Here is a 20,583-nt window from a genome sequence, read left to right as displayed (position 1 = left end):
CCAAACTCATGTGCATCGAGTTGGTGATGCCATCCAGCCATCTCATCCTCTGTTGTCCCCTTCTCCTCCTGCCCTCAATCCCTCCCAGCATCAGGGTCTTTTCCAATGAGTCAACTCTTCGCATGAGGTGGCCAAAGTATTGGAGTTTCAGCCTCAACATCAGTCCTTCCAATGAACACCCAGGACTGGTCTCCTTTAGGATGGACTGGTTGGATCTCCTTGCAGCCCAAGGGACTCTCAAGAGTCTTCTCCAACACCACAGTTCAAAAGCATCAATTCTTCAGCGCTCAGCTTTCTTCACAGTCCAACTCTCACATCCATACATGACCACTGGAAAAACCATAGCCTTGACTAGACGGACCTTTGTTGGTAAACTAATGTCTCTGCTTTTGAATATGCTATCTATATTGGTCATAACTTTTCTTCCAAGGAGTATGCGTCTTTTAATTTCATGGCTGCAGTCACCATCTGCAATGATTTTGGAGCCCAAAAAATAAAGTCTGACACTGTTTCCACTGTTTCCCCATCTATTTCCCATGAAGTGATGGGACCAGATGCCATGATCTTCGTTTTCTGAACATTGAGCTTTAAGCCAACTTTTTCACTCTCCACTTTCACTTTCATCAAGAGGCTTTTGAGTTCCTCTTCACTTTCTGCCATAAGGGTGGTGTCATCTGCATATCTGAGGTTTTTGATATTTCTCCTGGCAATCTTGATTCCAGCTTGTGCTTCTTCCAGCCCAGCATTTCTCATGATGGCTTTAATATGTGGGTACAAATACATAATTCTCCCCAGTTCAAATAGAAATATATGAGTTATCCTTCAGCCAGAATCAAACTGCTTCTCAGATAGGATCTTGTTATCTTTGTCTATCTTTCTGAAGAATACTTGAATTTCTTTTTTAATGAAATTCTTCAAAACTGCCCAAGTGCAGGCACACAGAACTCTCACTGTGTCATTTTTGTACGTATCGGTTATGCAATTTGCTTTTCTTAAATACCCAACAAGTACCCTCCAGATGGCGCTAGAGCATTTTGCGTGGTGCTGTGGAGTAGCAGCCTAACTGGGGAATTCTTACTATCAAACGCCAGGTAGACAACTATTTGCCTAAAATGTTAATGATGAAGAGGGAGTTAACTCAAAGATGTATCATTATCTAAGAAGATAGTTTTAGTCTTTAATAATCATAAGAAGATGATGATGAAAAGTGAAAAGTGAAAGTGAAGTCGCTCAGACGTGTCCGACTCTTTGCGACCCCTTGGACTGTAGCCCACCAGGCTCCTCCACCCATGGGATTTTCTAGGCAGGAGTACTGGAGTGGGGTGCCGTTTCCTTCTCCAGGGGATCTTCCCGACCCAGGGATTGAACCCGGGTCTCCTGCGTTATAGGCAGAGCCACCGGTATAGCTCAATTCCTTAAAAATTTAGAAATAATGGAGTTCTATTTTGGAAAAAGAATCTAAAAGAATATAGATCCAGATTTCCCTAATTAACCAAACTAATAAACACCTTGGGCATCTCTCAGAATTTCTGAGAGATCTGGGGTCTGTCCATTCTTTGAAACTCTGATATCTTAATAATGAAGAGCTACCAACACAGAGAAGCAGCATTATGATATGCTTTACAGGTTTATCACACACAAAAGTCTGATTAAATGCAGACTTTTAACACAAATACAATCCTCTGACTCTGCATATAAAAACTTCCTTGGTGATAAATGGCCAAGGGCTACATCTGGATCTCAGTGTTGTTTGTGAAGTCCTATGGAGGTCCTTAGCTTTCGCTTCCCCAGGAAGCTTAGGACCCACATTTACTGTCTGTTCTGTTGTTTAACTTTAGAATATGTTCATGGGCAAGGGGTCCAGTCTCTCTTGCATTCAGCTGCGATAGCAATGAACTTGGGATAAAATACTTATGCTAGAAAGAAACTGAATCGTATCATCTCTTCTATTAAAAAACTGTGAGTGCGTCTGTTCTAAGTCGCTTCAGCCATGTCCAGGTCTTTGTGACCCCGTGGACTGTAGCCCGCCAGGCTCCTCTGCCCATGGGATTCTCCAGGCAAGAATACTGGAGTGGGTTGCCATTCCCTTCTCCAAGGGATCTTCCCAACCCAGAGATCAAACCCTAGTCTCTTACGTCTCCTGCATTCTCAGGCAGGTTCTTTACCACTAGCACCACTTGGGAAGCCCCCCAAAATGTATAATGTAGAATTTTTCTTCTGCAAAGGCCCTTGGTTCTGCTCCTCTGCAGAACTCGCACCCTAGGTGTGAGATCTCATCTTAGTTTGTCCCTCTCTCTTCACTGTCACTGAGTTCTGCAGGCTAACCTAGGCTTCCCTAAGCTGTGTGCAGGGACAGATAACTGGTCCTTCACATACAGCAGTTTCTGAAAATCCTCAGGAAGATCTAGCTCTTGACTATACCTGAGTCTGAAGGAAGGGACCTGGGAACTTAGCATTTGTCTTCGGGTTTCCATCTAAATGACTATGTTTGAGAAAAAGATTTAAAGCCATTCCAAGTAGCAAATAATATATTTTAAAATATGTTTTCTCATAATATTTATTTTACAATTTAAAATGATATTAATATTATTATTGGTAATAAGAACATTTTGACAATATTATTTAACTGATGTTTTAAGAAATAAATTAAAATTTCTTCAGTATAGGGCATTAATGCTGTCAGTTTTCATTTTTGTTTTTTGCTGATTCATGCCATTTATGACCAATCTAGTTAGGAAAGCAAATTAATCATCGTATTTGAAGAGTTGACATTAACAATAGCATTTAGAATAAAAGTAATTCGAGTCTGGAAATTAGAGCATCCAATATTTTATAAAGGGTTTTCAGCAGCTATGATCACCACTGTGTGTGTGCTCAGTCGCATCCTGAATTTTTGCCACCCCATAGACCGTTGCAGGTTGTTTGTCCACGGACTTTTCTAAGCAAGAAAAATGGAGTGTGTTGCCATTTCCTCCTTCAGCGGATATTACTGACCCAGGGATCGAAGCCATGACTCCTGCTTTGGCAGGCAGATTCTTTACCACTGAGCCTCCTGGAAGCCCCTTAACTCCACTGAAAAATTTCCACTGTGTTTACAGCGGTCTTGGAAATACACAAGCAACAAACCACAAAAATTAACCTCATTAGCTGAAAGTCCCTTTGGCCAATCATTTCCTGAGGGGATAGTAGAGTTTCTAAGGACACCACAGAAGCTTTGTTGTAAACAATTTTAAGTACTGATTTAGAGGTGTTCTGCGGATAAGAGGTTAAGCTAGTTAGAATACTTGAGATCTGTTTTATATAAATGTTTAATTGATGATCAATGTTTTATATAAATGTTTAACTGATGATCAATGACACATTTATTTCTAATATAGGATAAGTTTTAGGGTGTGAACTATGTAATTTAAAAACACAGAAAAGGATTTGTTTCTTCTAATTTTGATTTGCCAGAGTTTTAAGACACAGAGGAAAGCATAGCGGTGTTTGTTTTAAGTAACCTTAGAATGCTTATGCCAAGACAAAATTTAAGTCCTAATCCCAATGAAGGAGACAGAACTCACATATGGCATTTTAATCTCCTACAAAGAAAGTGTTTAGATATGTTTAGTTGTTCTTTTTTTGTTAACTAATTCTTGCCTGGAGAATCCCAGGGGCGGCAGAGCCTGGTGGACTGCCATCTATGGGGTCGCACAGAGTCGGACACGACTGAAGCGACTTAGCAGCAGCAGCAGCAGCAGCAGTTCTTTTTTTAATAACAAGGAGTTATATACAATTCAAACAATTTCTTCAATGAATAAAGTTAAGGCACACATAATAAGTTTGGACACATTCATAATAATTTTCCTAGAATAAATTCCAAAAGCAAAATTATGCATATTTTAATCAATGAGTACAAATGAATAAAGCGTGCTCCCTAAGACTTGAGCCATTTTATGCTTCCCCTGGGTTGCATGTGATAACTGTTTTCTTGGATAAGGCGTGCACATTTTTTTGAATGTCTTTATTTTTATCTATACAATATATAAAGTAAAAATGATAGCACTTTGAAGTAGATGAAATGTTTTCCCATTATTAACAATGCATTGCACTTTGAGGAAAAGAGATGTGTTCTAAAGTATGCAATTCACTCACAGGGTGTGCTAATAACTATACAGAATTTATATGAAGCTAAAGGGGAGAAAAAAATCACACATTTTAAATAGATTTTCATTATATTGTATCCATATTCAAAGAGCTAATAGTACCCTTTACTTTGTTTTATGTATACATGAGTATCTTTTTATGGATGAAATAAGCTCTGCTAAATATTATAAACATGATATATTGAAAAAAACAGATTTGCTGTTTACTTCAGAGCTATGAAAATTAAGAAATTTCATCAGCGGTTATTATCTGGTTCCCTAAGAGGGGAAGAAGCCAAATATGAGACTATAAATACTGGACTGTGCTGATGGGAAGGGAATAGCAAAATTAGCGTATTAATCCTCACACGTGCAGCTCTCTTACAGACAGCATTTTAGTTTCAGTTGTGGTTTACTGTCATAGTATGTACTTGCCTTTAATTATTCAGAGCTCAATGTTGGTAAACTAGAAAATCTTTCTTATGATCTTAATTTGAAATAAATCAGTACTTACCCCACTTTGCATTTCTTATTTCATTGAAATAAGTATGGGAGTTGTGTGATGTGAGACAGTAAAAAGAACCCAGCAGTTTAGAGTCAGAAAGACTTGAGTTTAAAATTTGAACCTGGCATTTATTAATTGTGTAAATTTGGTCAGTGTCTGGAGTGGGTTGCCATTTCCTCCTCTGGGGACTCCAGTGTTCTTGCCTGGAGAATCCCATGGACAGAGGAACCTGGCAGGCTACTGTCCATAGGGTCGCAAAGAGTCGGACACTGAAGTGACTTAGCACGCACACACACGTAAAATGCATCATTTATATACTTTGATATTTATAAATTAGAGCTGGTAAAGACCTATGAATCTTTACCAGCTCTTTACCATTTACCTATGAATCTTTACCATTTACCTATGAATATGAATCTCTTTGTTGCAAAGCTATGTTATTCACAGTTAGGGTTATTAATACAAATTGAAAAAATTTCAACGGCTTAATAAAAGTTTTTTCTTGCTTTTGTCACAGACAAAAGTCATTGGGCTAGGGGGACATCTATTGGTTCTGCCATGCCCTTGTACCTCAGGGTCCTCTGCCAGTTGAGAGACTGATCAGAGACTGATCAGATTGATTAGGAGTCATATTGGAGGTTTTGTTGGGCCAGGCCTGGATGTTGCATAAATCACATCCATTCACATTCCATTGGCCAAAATTCAGTTGCATACAGAAACAGGTTAGCTGTGGGCTCAACACAAAGAAAGAAAAAATTCCGGTGGCCATCTAGCCAGCTTCTGCTCACTGACTAAGTGACCTGAAGCAGTCTAACTGATAAAAGTAATTTATGCCAATTGACCTAGACCAGTTTGCTGCTGCTGCTGCTGCTAAGTTGCTTCAGTCGTGTCCAACTCTTAGCGACCCCATGGACTGCAGCCCACCAGGCTCCTCCATCCATGGGGTTTTCCAGGCAAGAACACTGGAGTGGGTTGCCATTTCCTTCTCCAGTGCATGAAAGTGGAAAGTGAAAATGAAGATGCTCAGTCGTGTCCGACTCTTAGCGACCCCATGGACTGCAGCCTACCAGGCTCCTCCATCCATGGAAGATTTTCCAGGCAACAGTACTGGAGTGGGGTGCCTGTTTAGCTTTTCATAAATATTAAGGTTTTTGGTTTGCTTGTTTTTTAGATAGACATCAGCAGCCTATAATTACAGTGATGTCTACAGGTTTTTTCCCCTGTTATTCTTATTTTTGTTTCCATTAATTTAGCATGTCTTCTATTTGGCTATTTTAAAGATTTTTTTTTTTTTTTTACATGACTAGTTTTCAAGAGTTTGATTTTTATATTCTCCAGTGTTATTTTCCTTTTTTTACCCTGTTTTTGGTTTGTTGTACTTCTTGGATCTATAAATTTATAGTTTTCATTAATCTGTACATTTTGGTTCATTGTTGCTTCAAATTATATTTCTTTGCCCCTATCTTCTCTGCTTCCAGGACTATAAATTTATGGGTGGCTCAGACAGTAAAGAATCTGCCTGCAGTGTGGGAGACCTGGTTCAATAACTGTCAGGAAGATCCTCTAGAGAAGGAAATGGCAACCCACTCCAATATTCTTGCCTGGAGAATCCCACAGACATGGGGTCGAAAAGAGTTGGACACGACTGAGCAACTTCACTTTCACTTTCACTTTTCAGACTGCTTAGTGGTACCCCGTAGGTCCTTGATACTCTGCTTATTTCTACTATTTTACTCTCTTTCACGCTCATTAATACTTTCTGTTACTACATCTTTTCATTTACTTATTACTGTATCTAAACTGCTCTTAATCCTTTTCCATTAATTTTTGCTTTAGTCATCAAGCTTTTACCTCTAGAACTCCATTTGGCTCTTTCAACAGATTTTCCATTTATCTCCTCATTATATTGATGCTTTTCTTCAAACACTTGAAGATCATTATAGCAACTGTTTTAACATCTTTGCCTTCATATTTTATCATCTCTGTTGCTTGTGTAACTGTTTCTGTTGGCTGATTTTTCTTTTCAATGTGGACCACATTTCCCTGCTGCCTGGAATACCTCACAATTTTTTGTTGGATGCGGAAAAGTTTGAATGTTTCATTATTGAATATTTAGATTTTTCTCTCCTTTTTTTTTTTTTTTTTTTAAAGAAAGCTGGATTTTGTTTTTTATAGGTGGTTAATTTAGTTCAGTTTAGCGTGACCCATTCATGACTTGTTTTTAAGTTTCATTTAGATGGATACGGAGCTTCCCCAGTGGCTCAGTGGTAAAAAACCTGCCTGCAAGGTAAGAGACACAGGAGATGTGGGTTTGATTCCTGGGTGAAGAAGATTCCCTGGAGGAGGACATGGCAACTCATTCTAGTATTCTTGCCTGGAGAATCCCATGGACAGAGGAACCTGGCAGGCTACTGTCCATAGGGTCGCAAAGAGTCGGACACTGAAGTGACTTAGCACGCACACACACGTAAAATGCATCATTTATATACTTTGATATTTATAAATTAGAGCTGGTAAAGACCTATGAATCTTTACCAGCTCTTTACCATTTACCTATGAATCTTTACCATTTACCTATGAATATGAATCTCTTTGTTGCAAAGCTATGTTATTCACAGTTAGGGTTATTAATACAAATTGAAAAAATTTCAACGGCTTAATAAAAGTTTTTTCTTGCTTTTGTCACAGACAAAAGTCATTGGGCTAGGGGGACATCTATTGGTTCTGCCATGCCCTTGTACCTCAGGGTCCTCTGCCAGTTGAGAGACTGATCAGAGACTGATCAGATTGATTAGGAGTCATATTGGAGGTTTTGTTGGGCCAGGCCTGGATGTTGCATAAATCACATCCATTCACATTCCATTGGTCAAAATTCAGTTGCATACAGAAATAGGTTAGCTGTGAGCTCAACACAAATAAAGAAAAAATTCTGGTGGCCATCTAGCCAGCTTCTGCTCACTGACTAAGTGACCTGAAGCAGTCTAACTGATAAAAGTAATTTATGCCAATTGACCTAGACCAGTTTGCTGCTGTGCTGCTGCTAAGTCTCTTCAGTCGTGTCCGACTCTGTGCGACCCCACAGATGGCAGCCCACCAGGCTCCCCCCTGTCCCTGGGATTCTCCAGGCAAGAACACTGGAGTGGGTTGCCATTGCCTTCTGCATAAACCAGTTTAGCTTTTCACCAAAATTAAGGTTTTTGGTTTGCTTGTTTTTTAGATAGATATCAGCAGCCTATAATTACAGTGATGTCTACAGGTTTTTTTTCCCTGTTATTCTTATTTTTGTTTCCATGAATTTAACATGTCTTCTGTCTGGCTACTTTAAAGATTTTTTTTTTTACATGACTAGTTTTCAAGAGTTTGATTTTGATATTCTCCAGTGTTATTTTCTTTTTTTTACCCTGTTTTTGGTTTGTTGTACTTTTTGGATCTATAAATTTATAGTTTTCATTAATCTGGACATTTTGGTTCATTATTGCTTCAAATTATATTTCTTTGCCCCTATCCCTGGAGGAGGACATGGCAACTCATTCTAGTATTCTTGCCTGGAGAATCCCATGGGTAAAGGAGACTGGCTGGCTACAGTCCACAGGATTGTGAAGAGCTGGACACGACTGAAGCAACTGAGCACACACACACACATAGATGGATAGAGGGTTTTCTTTGTTCTAGAATAATTTAGTCCCACCACTAGGGTATTGTCCTTCTGGATCTTTACTAAATATCTCAAGGATCTACACTCTAGGTAACTGGAACCCAAACATCTCTAAGTTTTGAGTGAGCTTTGGCATGATTTAACTCATGCTTCTGCAGCTTCTATTTTTCAGCCTTTTCAGATTTCATGGGTTTTCAGTAGCTCTTTCTTCTCTGGAACTCTGCCCTGTAACTTCCAGCTGCCTCAGTCACTAAACTCTGAATTTTGGTATCTTGAATTAGCAAACTGATTACCTTGCTTGGTATTCATTCCCCTTTCTACTCCAGTGTTCTCAATGTCCCTCTGAAAAGAAGCTGGTCAATTATAGGACTTAAATCTATTGTATTCTTTTTCTCAGAGATCACGTTTTGATGTTGCCTATAGTCCAATGTCTGAAAATCCCTTAATATATATTTGTCTAGTTTTCTAGTTGTTCATTGTAGGAAAATAATTAAGTTGTTGTTACTCTATCATGGCCACAAGTGGACATCTTAAAGTGAAGAAGAATGAATGAATAAGAGATCTTTGCTCTCGTTGTTGTCCAGTCGCTTAGTCGTGGCTGACTCTTTGTGACCCCATAGGCTGCAGCACACCAGATGTCCTTGTCCTTTACCATCTCCTGGAGTTTGTTCAAACTCATGTCCATTGAGTCAATGATGCCATTCAACCATCTCATCCTCTGTCGTCGCTTTTCCTCCTGCCCTCAATCTTTCCCAGCATCAGGGTCTTTTCCAGTGAGTCAGCTCTTTGCATCAGGTGGCCAAATACTGGAGTTTCAGCTTCAGCATCAGTATCCTTTCAATGAATATTCAGGGTTGATTTCCCTTAAGATTGACTAGTTTGATCTTGCAATCCAAGTGACTCTCAAGAGTCTTCTCCAGCACCACAGTTGGAAAACATCAATTCTTCAGTGCTCAGCCTTCTTTAAGGTCCAGCTCTCATATCCATACACGACTACTGGAAAAACCATAGCTTTGACTATATGGAACTTTGTTAGCAAAGTGATGTCTCTGCTTTTTAATACGCTGTCTAGGTTTGTCATAGCTTTTCTTCCAAGGAGCAGACATCTTTTAATTTCATGGCTGCAGTCACTGTCCACAGCGATTTTGAAGACCAAGAAAATAGTCTCACTGTTTTCTTCCCCCACCAACCCCATTTGCCATGAAGTGATGGGACTGGATGCCATGATCTTAGTTTTTTGAATGTTCAGTTTTACTCAGTTTTATAATTTTTCACTCTCCTCTTTCACTTTCATCAAGAGGGTCTTTAGTTCCTCTCTGCTTTCTGCCATTAAAGTGGTATCACCTATCTGCACATCTGAGGTAATTGATATTTCTCCTGGCAAACTTGATTCCAGCTTGTGATTCATCCAGTTCACCATTTCGTGTGATGTGCTCTGCATATAAGTTAAATAAACAGGGTGACAATATACAGCCTTGATGGACTCCTTTCCTGATTTTGAACCAGTTCGTTGTTTCATGTCTGGTTCTGCTGCTTCTTGACCTGCATACAGGTTTCTCAGGAGGTAGATAAGATGGTCTGGTATTCTTATCTCTTTAAGGACTTTCCATAGTTTGTTGTAATCCACACAGTCAAAGGCCCTGAAGCAGAAATAGATGCTTTTCTGGAAATCATTTGCTTTTTCTATGGTCCAGCATATGTTGGCAATTTGATCTCTGGTTCCTCCGCTTTTTATAAATCCAGCTTGTACACCTGGAAGTTCTTAGTTCATGTACTGTTGAAACCTAGCAAAAGGATTTTGAGTATTAACTTGCTAGCATGTGAAATGGAGCTCACATTCTATTGACAGGAGATGGAAAAGGAAAAACACACAAGCAAGCAAACACAGGAATTAAAAAGAAATTAAAGTAAGAATGAGAATCATAATATAAAATAAAATAGAGTAGGGTTTCAAAGTGATTTCTCTAGAAGGTAAATACTGCTTGAAGAAGTGAAAATTAAGATGAAATGTGAATGACAAGAGGTTAAGTATGTGAAGTTAAGTGCAGGAAAAGCTAGTGCAAAGGCCCTAGTAAAGTGTGTTCTGTAACAACCATCTCTCTCCCCAAGCAAAAGGAGGAAGAGAAAGTAAAAATTTAGTGTGACTGGGTGGAGCACTGTAGGATATTCGGTGAGAGCAGAGACAAGATCATATGAGGCTTTGGAATCTATCATTGAAAATCCTTTGGAGAGTTGGACAGTTTAGAAAACACTCTTTTTTAAAATGTGTTAGTGTGGAGCTTTGGCTTTTCCATATGTGATTTATGGATATCATTTTCTTCCTATGCTGCACTCTCTTGGGTTATTAATCTACAACTGATTTTGGATGTCTGGAAACTCTGTGACCCAATGAACACAGTTATATGTCTTTCCCAGTCACTTCTTGGCTCATTTGCACCTGCCAAAAGATGGTATGCATTGGACAGCCATGCACCTTGCTGATAGTTACTATCCTAATCATCTTTCCCACTGGATTAAAAGATTTGTGATAAGTGATTTGAAGTTCTTTAGCCTATAATCAAAGCCTATACTACTATTGTAGTATAATGAATGCATAGCCAGCTAGTTTCTATGCATATTACACAGGCACATTTACAATTCTAAGCTTCTAAAGGATGGGGCAGTTTAGCTCTAACTACCCTTAATATTGCTGAGGTAATGGCAAGCATGAAGATGCTTATTACATTGTTGTTGCTGATGAAAAGCAGAAATGGTCAGAATTCCAACAAGTGTAACACCAGCTGTGAGTGATTCTATGTTAAGAAAGTGTTTTTTTCCCCCAGAACAACTATGAATGGAGAAAATGGAACATATTTTTGTGTCCATCTGTTTGTGGCACAGTTTAGAAAAATATTTTAAAGTGATTTGAGGACTAATTTTTGGGACTCCTCCACAGTTTCAAGTATTTCATAATTTGGCAGCCATTTAGAACACTTTGGATGCAATTGGCTTAAATAGCTCATTTATATTGGTTCCAGAATATTCAAATACCATTCCAAAGGGCAACATTCTATTCCTGCATGCACACTTCATACCCCCTGTTGTTAATGCAAAGAATCAAACACCTACACACCCACAGACCCATATGAGCTATTTGCATTTATTTTGCTCTGGACTCTGTGGTAATTTTTCTTCCTTTTGGGTGACAATTTTCAGCTTATCAAGAGATAACTTTGTACTGATGATGTGAACAATTAAAGAGATAAGTGAAATTTGAATATTTGAAGGGGATGTCAGCTTCTAGATAAACCATTAGCTAGGCTTTCATAAAATCTCTGGTCCATGAATGTCATGCAAGATTGGACAGAAATCTTAAAAATTGAATCTCTCATCTTCAGCTGCCAAAGGTAAATATTACCTTAAGAAAATGTTTTTAAAGTTTTATAAGGGCAATAATGTTTCTAACAGAATTCCAGTCTCCTCTTAAGTATTTGTGTAAAAGTGTAAAAGTTCATAGTCTGGCTCTGTTTCAAGATTTCTCATTTGTAAAACTTTATTCTTCTTTATCCTTTACACAGAAAGAACAAAAGTGCTTTCAAAAGATTTATCTGTGAAGGATCCAAAATTGTATTTGAGAAGATTTTTATTTAGTGATTACCACTCACAGCTGTAATTTGGCAACTGTTTCTGGTTTCCAAATATTTCATCACCTTTGTCTGGTTATGAAAAGTGAGTTTGAAAGAGATCATGTCTGTGAAATTTGCTGTCTTTCTTTAGTGTTAAGAGGGACTTCATGTGAGAATAACTGGGTGAGGCTCTAGATACAGATTTATCCAAGAAACTAAAAGTAGTCAGAGAATATTTGTTGAATTCCCATCACAAGTTAGGCATGATGAACAAGACAATATTCCTGCCTTCAAGTAGTTTTATTAGGTATTGAGAAATTGAAGCACGTAAAAGGAAAATCCAGTACAGTCGAGCGTGTGTGTGTGTGTGTGTGTGTGTGGTGCGGTCAGAGGGAAGGCTTTCTGAGGGAAGCATTTCTAAGCTGAGATCTGAACCATACCTGGGTGTTGGCTAACAGAGGAGTGGGAAGCTGAAGGGAAGGAGTCTCAGTAAGGAGGGCAGCGCGTGCGACAGTCTGGGGTGGAGAGAACGTGGTCCCTTCTGAGAACCGAGAGTAGCTCAGAGCAGTTCGAGGTAGTGGTTCAAAATACAGTATCAGTTGTATATTGTGAAGACTGGTGTTTTAGTCAGCTCAGCCTGCGACCACAAAATACCATAGACTGGGTAGCTTCAACGGCAACATTTGTTTCTCACAGTTCTGGAGGCTGGAAGTCAATGTGTCCGCCCTGATAACCTCACTTAAATCTAAGAGCTTCCCAGAGGCCCTACGTCCTACAACACCACATTAGTGGTTAGAATTTCAACCTATGAATTTTGGGAGGGGACACAAAAGTATTGAGGATATCAAAGCATTAGATCATTGTTATATTATTAATTATTTTTTATTAATTTGTCAGTAGTATATAGGACCTTACTGATAAGTGCTCAATAAAAATCTTTGAGTGGAATAAGAAATCTGTAAAACAATCTGTTCCCAGTTCTTCTCCCCAGAAACTTTAGAACTAGAATTTTAGACATTTTTATTTTTGTTGTTGTTGTTCTTCTTAAAGTAATTTCCTGGGGCTTCCCTAGTGGCTCAGAGGTAAGGAATCTGCCTGCAATGCAGGAGTCGCAGAAGATGTGAGTTGGATGAAGATCCCCTGGAGGAGGGCATGGCAACCCACTCCAGCCTTCTTGCCTGGAGACTCCCATGGACAGAGGAGTCTGGCAGGCTACAGTCCATGGGGTCTCAAAGAGTCGGACATGACTGAAGCGACTGAGCACACATGCAAAGTAATTTCTTAGTATTTCCTCTGGTTTAGTGAGTAACGAATAATATTCCAGTTTTTACTGGAAAAGAATATGCAAACTCTGGAGAGGAGTGTTTTCCTGAAACAGTGCTCTGCATAATAGGTGTAAGTGAGAATCAGGAACAAACCACCTTGATCAAATATAGACAATTATACCCAGCTGTCTCCTTTCCTTCTTCCCTTTAATCTCAATTTTCTTTAATAGTAAGAAAAGGTACATTGAAATGTAAGTAGGCAAGAAAACATAGGTTAGATCTGCTTATGTTGAAAATAACAAGATTAGAGATTTTATCAGTCAAACAGGAGACAGTAACCACACAACTATTTGAACTGAGAAGTTTTAATATATGAATTATTAATTATAACACAAGACTGATTATTAAGATTTGAGAGAATGCTAAAGAATATCCAAGGAGTCCATTCTAAAGGAAATTGGTCCTGGTTGTTCATTGTAAGGTCTGATGTTGAAGCTGAAACTCCAATATTTTGGCCATCTGATGTGAAGAGCTGACTCATTTGAAAAGACCCTGATGTTGGCAAAGATTGAGGGCAGGAGGAGAAGGGGACGACAGAGGATGAGATGGCTGGATGGCATCACAGACTCAATGGACATGAATCTGGGTGAACTCCAGGAGTTGGTGATGGACAGGGAGGCCTGACCCCACAGTTTATGGGGTCGCAAAGAGTTGGATACGACTGAGCGACTGAACTGAACTGAAAGAATATGCGAGAGAGTACCAAATAAGGGAACAACTTGAAGGGGTGGCTCTCCCTAAGGCTAGGATTCAGACCTCATTGGAGAAAGGAAGGTTGTAGCCTACTAGATGGCAGAGAAGTTGATGGGGTTGCCAGGACCAGAGCTGGCCCACATTCCCCAGGCAACTAGGAGAGGTAGGCGACCTGAGGCTGGGAGAGTGGGGACCTAAAGGAGTAGAGTGTTAGAGTCAGCAGGCTGGCACAGATCTTGGGGTATGAGATGTCTGAGTCATGAGGGTCTCAGCAAGGTGGTCAGTGGACTGGGTTTGGAGCTGTGCATTGGCCAAGTGGCTCCATGACATGGTCGTGGCCAAGGGGCAGGGTGTCCACTGAATGTGAGTATCACCTCTGGCTGTGGCACAGTGGGCCCAAGAAGAAATAAACAGAAGTCATGCAGGAACAGGAAAGATGATCTCCCTTCTTCTGCAATGTCCTTTCAGTCATCTCTCAGTTCAGTTCAGTTCAGTCGCTCAGTCGTGTCCGACTCTTTGCAACCCCATGAATCACAGCACACCAGGCCTCCCTGTCCATCACCAACTCCCGGAGTTCACTCAGACTCAAGTCCATCGAGTCAGTGGTGTCATCCAGCCATCTCATCCTCTGTCGTCCCCTTCTCCTGCCCCCAATCCCTCCCAGCATCAGAGTCTTTTCCAATGAGTCACCTCTTCTCATGACGTGGCCAAAGTACTGGAGTTTCAGCTTCAGCATCATTCCCTCCAAAGAAATCCCAGGGATGATCTCCTTCAGAATGGACTGGTTGGATCTCCTTGCAGTCCAAGGGACTCTCAAGAGTCTTCTCCAACACCACAGTTCAAAAGCATCAAGTCTTCGGTGCTCGGCCTTCTTCACAGTCCAACTCTCACATCCATACATGACCACAGGAAAAACCATAGCCTTGACTAGACGGACCTTTGTTGGCAAAGTAATGTCTCTGCTTTTGAATATGCTATCTAGGTTGGTCATAACTTTCCTTCCAAGGAGTAAGCATCTTTTAATTTCATGGCTGCAGTCACCATCTGCAGTGATTTTGGAGCTCCAAAAAATAAAGTCTGACACTGTTTCCACTGTTTTCCCATCTATTTCCCATGAAGTGATGGGACCAGATGCCATGATCTTCGTTTTCCGAATGTTGAGCTTTAAGCCAACTTTTTCACTCTCCACTTTCACTTTCATCAAGAGGCTTTTGAGTTCCTCTTCACTTTCTGCCATAAGGGTGGTGTCATCTGCATATCTGAGGTTATTGATATTTCTCCCGGCAATCTTGATTCCAGCTTGTGCTTCTTCCAGTCCAGCGTTTCTCATGATGTACTCTGCATATAAGTTAAATAAGCAGGGTGACAATATACAGCCTTGACAAACTCCTTTTCCTATTTGGAACCAGTCTGTTGTTCCATGTCCAGTTCTAACTGTTGCTTCCTGACCTGCATACAAATTTCTCAAGAGGCAGATCAGGTGGTCTGGTATTCCCATCTCTTGAAGAATTTTCCACAGTTTATTGTGATCCACACAATCAAAGGCTTTGGCATAGTCAATAAAGCAGAAATAGATGTTTTTCTGGAACTCTCTTGCTTTGGAAAAAAAGGCTTAACCCTGTGTTCACTGCAAAGGGGAATTGCTTAGAGGGTGGGGCTCCATTGTCCCAGATGAGATAATGAAGGATATGTTTGGATCTGAGAGGCAGTAAATGAATAACTGTCACAAAGCTAAATGGACGATAAATTGGCAAAGGGAAATTATCAATTTAATCTTTCTTTGACTAAAAGAAATATATATATGTTATGTATGTGCCTGGTATTCCTCTCACCATGGCGACTTCTACTATAATATGCCTTGAATTTGATTCTGAGGCAATAAGGCTGTGGTGAAAATTGCCAATAACTTTGGCCCTTATTTTTCTTTATTCGGACCCCACCTGTGTGTATATCTACATACACACGTCACCTGAATTCTAAGCTCAGCTCTGCAGTTAGATTGGTAAATCTCTAAGACCCAATTGCCTATTTGTCAAAGAAGGAATTAAGTATGTCATCATAGTGTTATAACGATTACAAAATACTCTTTGTGAAAACACAGTTTAGGCACTTAAGTAAATGTGGGTCAAATTCAAATTCCTTGTAATTTTCTAGCTCAAAAACTGTTGTATACAATAGTATATAAATTGAAAGAATTGGATCTGGTTTTTAGCTTCTATACTTGGAGGAAACCACAGAAAATTCTAACAGAGGTAGCTTCAAGAAAATATTAGGAGCGTATCTATGATTTGCAATTAAACTGATTTAGGCTTTATAAACTAATTGAAATCACAAACTCATTTTCTAAAGGCCTGAAACTTATATGAGGTAACAATTATTCTATTTACATAGATGTTTGAACATTGTAGTTTAGAGTTGATAAATCAATCAGTCCCTCAATATGGTTGCTTTTAATAAGGTTTCCCCCTTCAGCTGAGTAACTACCACTCTCATTCAATATGTACTGCTAGATACAAACACACACACATACACACATGCACGGGCATGATTTATTCCAGTGAGAGGAAAATATTCTTTGTTGAAAAGTGAATGAAGTTGTTTCCCTTCTGAATTCCAGCACCAGTCATATTCTCTGTTTTTTACGTCTTCCAGTTCTTGGTTCTTCCCAGTAATGAACCATATTATTGTAATCAAATTGTACCATTTCTTCTACCTTGAATTTCTTTGGAAAGTAATGCATCATCAGCTTCACTGATAATGCAAGCCAGAAATAATCTCTCAGTCTTTTGACTTCCCCTCATCCCTGAGAATGTGGTATGCACACTTCTTTTATGGGTGCTTTCCTTATGCTTGTAGGCTTGTGTATATTTGTTGCATCCAATTAAATGCTCTTGAATGGGAGAGTCAAGATATCCTTTGTGTAAATACAATGTATTATAATACATAATAGTTGGTACCCAATGATACTTGTGGAGAAGGAAATGGCAACCCACTCCAGTATTCTTGCCTAGAAAATCCTGTGGACAGAGGAGCCTGGTGGGCTGCTGTCTATGGGGTTGCACAGAGTCGGACACGACTGAAGCGATTAAGCAGAAGCAGCAGCAATGATACTTGATTATAGTATTAATAGTAATATCTGTTAATATAAGGGAAATTATATCAAACTTAATAATAATATTGGCTATATTTAAAAATTCTCAAAGCTAATACTTTCAAATGATTCAAACTTCAAAAAGTGTGAAGAGCTGTACAATGAAAATGCTCCCTTTTCCTCCTACCAGTCAATTCCCTTCCAGATAAATTTCTTAGCTATTCTTACAGAGAACTTTTATGTATATATAAGTTAAAACATTATATGTATATTCTTATCATTATTTTTGGAGCAGCATTGCCTTCTGCCTATATTTTTTATAGCATTGTATTAGATTCATGTGTGCAATACGACAGCTCTCTTTACACTACAGCGTGCTCACCCGTAGAAGCTGTTTCCACCGTCACTGTACAGTTGAGTCCCTTTACCCATTTCTTCTCCTCTGGTAACCACTATTCTAATTACCCTAATTTTTAAAAGTATTCATCACTTTGCTTTTTCACCTTGACAATACATTTAGGATACCTTTACAAATAACATGTAAATAGTTATAACTAATGCTCATTTACTTTACCAGATTTTTTTCTCAATGTTTTATATGTATTAACTTACTTAATTGTTGTGGGCTTCCCAGATGGCACAGTGGTAAAGATTCCGCCTACCAATGCAAGAGATGCAAGAGACATGGGTTCGATCCCTGGGTTGGGAAGATTTACAAGAACCCTAAAAGGTAAGCAGTATTATCAGCCCTCTTTTGCTAAAGGAGAAACTGAGGCACCAAGAAGTTAGGTAAACTGCCCATGAACACGTGGTTACTAAGTAGCACAACTTAATATTAGAATAGTGGCAGTAGGGGTTTTACGATTCGTGTTTTTATTAATACCATATGCTTCGTGGACATTTACAGAACTTCCTCCTTCTTGTTTACAAGAGTGGACTGAATTGAATATTGGATATTTAACCACTGCCTTTTTTTTTTTTGTAATACTCTCTATATGCCGGGAACAGGGCCAAGTGCATTGTATGACTGCAGGAGGCACGATTCACATGGAATTCTCTGTATATGTATATCTCTCCATTCATCATATGGATGTCACTCTTGGAGTTGTGTGACACGGTTACCCCGAGAGGCACCTTCTAATAACTCATGGAGTAAATTAAGATTGGTAATTTGCCCAAGATTGTATACAGTATTTGTAAGTAGTAGGATTGGAAACTGAACATTATCTACCTGACATCCAAAGTGATACCCTTAACCACTACACTTAACTTCCTCCATAGCAAAGAGAAAAACTTGTCTTTTAGGTTGTAGATGATGTTGAAGAAAAAGACAGTAGTACCATCTTTGCTGAATTTCCCTTACAGTGACCACATGGATTCTCAAGACAGCTCTTTTCCTAGCCACTACTCCCTCTGAACTTGCTTTATCTACTCTATTCTTATGCTTCAATCATAAAAGAAGATATCGGAAGGACTCATTTGGGTAATACAGACGTTCAGTTTAAAATATGGATTCTGGTTCATTCAGACAATTGGCTTTTCAGGCCACACTTCTCAGACAGCGTGAGAGATGTAATGACAAACTTCACTTAGAATTTAAAGCAATTTATTTTTTTTCCCCCCCGATCTGGTTCAGCTCTGATGGCCTCTGCCCTGGTTGGGGTTAACTCTTCTTTGGGTTACATGTGCATGACTCATAATTCTAGAAATCGATGGAAATCTGTTAAGTGCCTGAGCAGCCTTTTGAACTCTCCCTCCAACCTCTGAAGGGATTAGTCTTCTGGGGGGAAATGAGCAGATGGTGCCTGGAGCAGTTGGCCAACTTTCTTCAGCAGGGCTGTTACTTGAATCTGTCATGGGCCGGAGCATCTGTCAGGAGGAAGAATTACGCTTCTGTGCCTCTCCCCTTAGACGATGAATCACATCTCTCCTCCATTTCTCACTGTTCAGTGTGTTGTCTTTTTTCAAAACCTAGTGCTGGAAGATTTCAGTGACTCTCTGACATAATTCAAAAAAAAGATACTACAACAATAACATTGAAAGTCCTGTGAGACAGAGAGAGACTGCACTAGAAGAGAGGCTGACGTTTGTTCAGTTATTTCTGACAAGAAGATTATTTAGAGCCAGTCACTTCATCTCAAGGGTATTATGATCTATGATGACATCTTAGTAAAGGGGAAAATAAAAAACCCTAATATGCTCTGAAAACTTCACAACATCATTCTCCTCCATCATTCTGACTTATTTCCAGTCTATATCCAGATGGATACACAGTGAAGGAAACCCATCATTCATTCTTTGCTGGGTGTTGTTATTACTACATGAGGGGCCTGTGTCAGAGATCAGGTGCCCAAATACAACAGTATTTGTAATATTGTCTAGATCAATTAAGACAGTGATGTTAAATGCCCATGACTGTGCTTTGACCACGATAACCGAAGAAAGGACACAAGACATGCTTGAAGTTGGAACAGTCATAGTCTTAACAGTGAAACCATTGGTCATGGATGTAGACATAGTCTGTTCAAGTCAAATATTGCAAGACTCTTCAAGGATAGAATGAATAACTCCACTCCACACGTTAAAAATCAGGCTATGTTTTGTATCCTAGGCATCCAGCAATTCTTGTGTTTTTCCAGATACTATCTCAATGGCCCCAAGCTCTTTAGCCAAAGTCATAAATTTTAAATATTTCTGCACAGTATTGGAGCGGTCTGGCTGAGACTGTAAATGGGTTAAGCTAAGCCAACAGGCTGTTACTGTACATGTGAATTAGAAACTCAAGAGCTGTCCCTGGAAACAGAGCAAGGCAGATGATACGGTTTAATTTTTCTTTTTCTCTTCGACAAATCCCATGTTTATTGTTGTCACTGTTATTGTTTTGTTTGCACATATTTTTAGAAGGATTTTATATTCTTGAACTCTTCCTGGAATAGAGAGCATATGTATGACAAAAGGAAATAACAGAAACTGGCCAGGGAAAGTGTGGAAAGAAAGTCAAAATAGAGTTGATATTACTAAGAGAGCTCTTTAAAATGGAGTCAGGAAGCCACTGAGTAGCTGTAACTTATGAAATCTGATCCTTTGACTACTTAATGTTCTAATGGAGACATCCGGAAAATCTGCCAGAAACTCAAGATACTTATTGGAACCTTACTCTAAAACAACCTGTGACAACTAACCCTTGAGAAACGTTTCCTTTTTATGTCAGAGTACAGCTTTGTGGCTTTTGCCTTTGTAAGTCCCTGACTCTTCCTCTCCCCTGGAACATGCTTTATGTCTTACCCTAATGTGTATCTCCTGAACTGCAGTTCTTAAGGCCACAAATAAACTGCTTTATTTGACACTCTCTGCATTATTTTGGTTGACAGTATCCCATCTAGCATGCTATGTTAGAAAGCAAAAGGGCTTCATCCTATTCCTCTGTTCCTTGGCTGCTAAGTCGCTTCAGTCGTGTCCGACTCTGTCTGATCCCATAGACAGCAGCCCACCAGGCTCTGCCATCCCTGGGATTCTCCAGGCAAGAACACTGAAGTGGGTTGCCATTTCCTTCTCCATTGTGTGAAAGTGAAAAGTGAAAGTGAA

General features: G+C 39.4%; 1 long non-coding RNA gene across 1 annotated transcript in view; it reads left to right on the top strand.

Annotated features, from left to right (window-relative positions):
* Positions 1-18,057, top strand: part of LOC129642296 (uncharacterized) — a 109,469-nt gene extending 91,412 nt beyond the window's left edge. The window contains exons 3-4 of the long non-coding RNA XR_008709600.1: positions 17,633-17,728; positions 18,007-18,057. This is a non-coding gene — a long non-coding RNA (uncharacterized LOC129642296). The remainder of the gene's footprint in view (positions 1-17,632; positions 17,729-18,006) is intronic.
* The last annotated feature ends 2,526 nt before the right edge of the window (positions 18,058-20,583 follow it).

Source organism: Bubalus kerabau, chromosome 1 (assembly GCF_029407905.1).
Source record: "Bubalus kerabau isolate K-KA32 ecotype Philippines breed swamp buffalo chromosome 1, PCC_UOA_SB_1v2, whole genome shotgun sequence".
NCBI lineage: Eukaryota > Metazoa > Chordata > Mammalia > Artiodactyla > Bovidae > Bubalus > Bubalus kerabau.
Note: the sequence above shows the minus strand (reverse complement) of the source record. Positions and strands in the feature narration are given on the sequence as shown.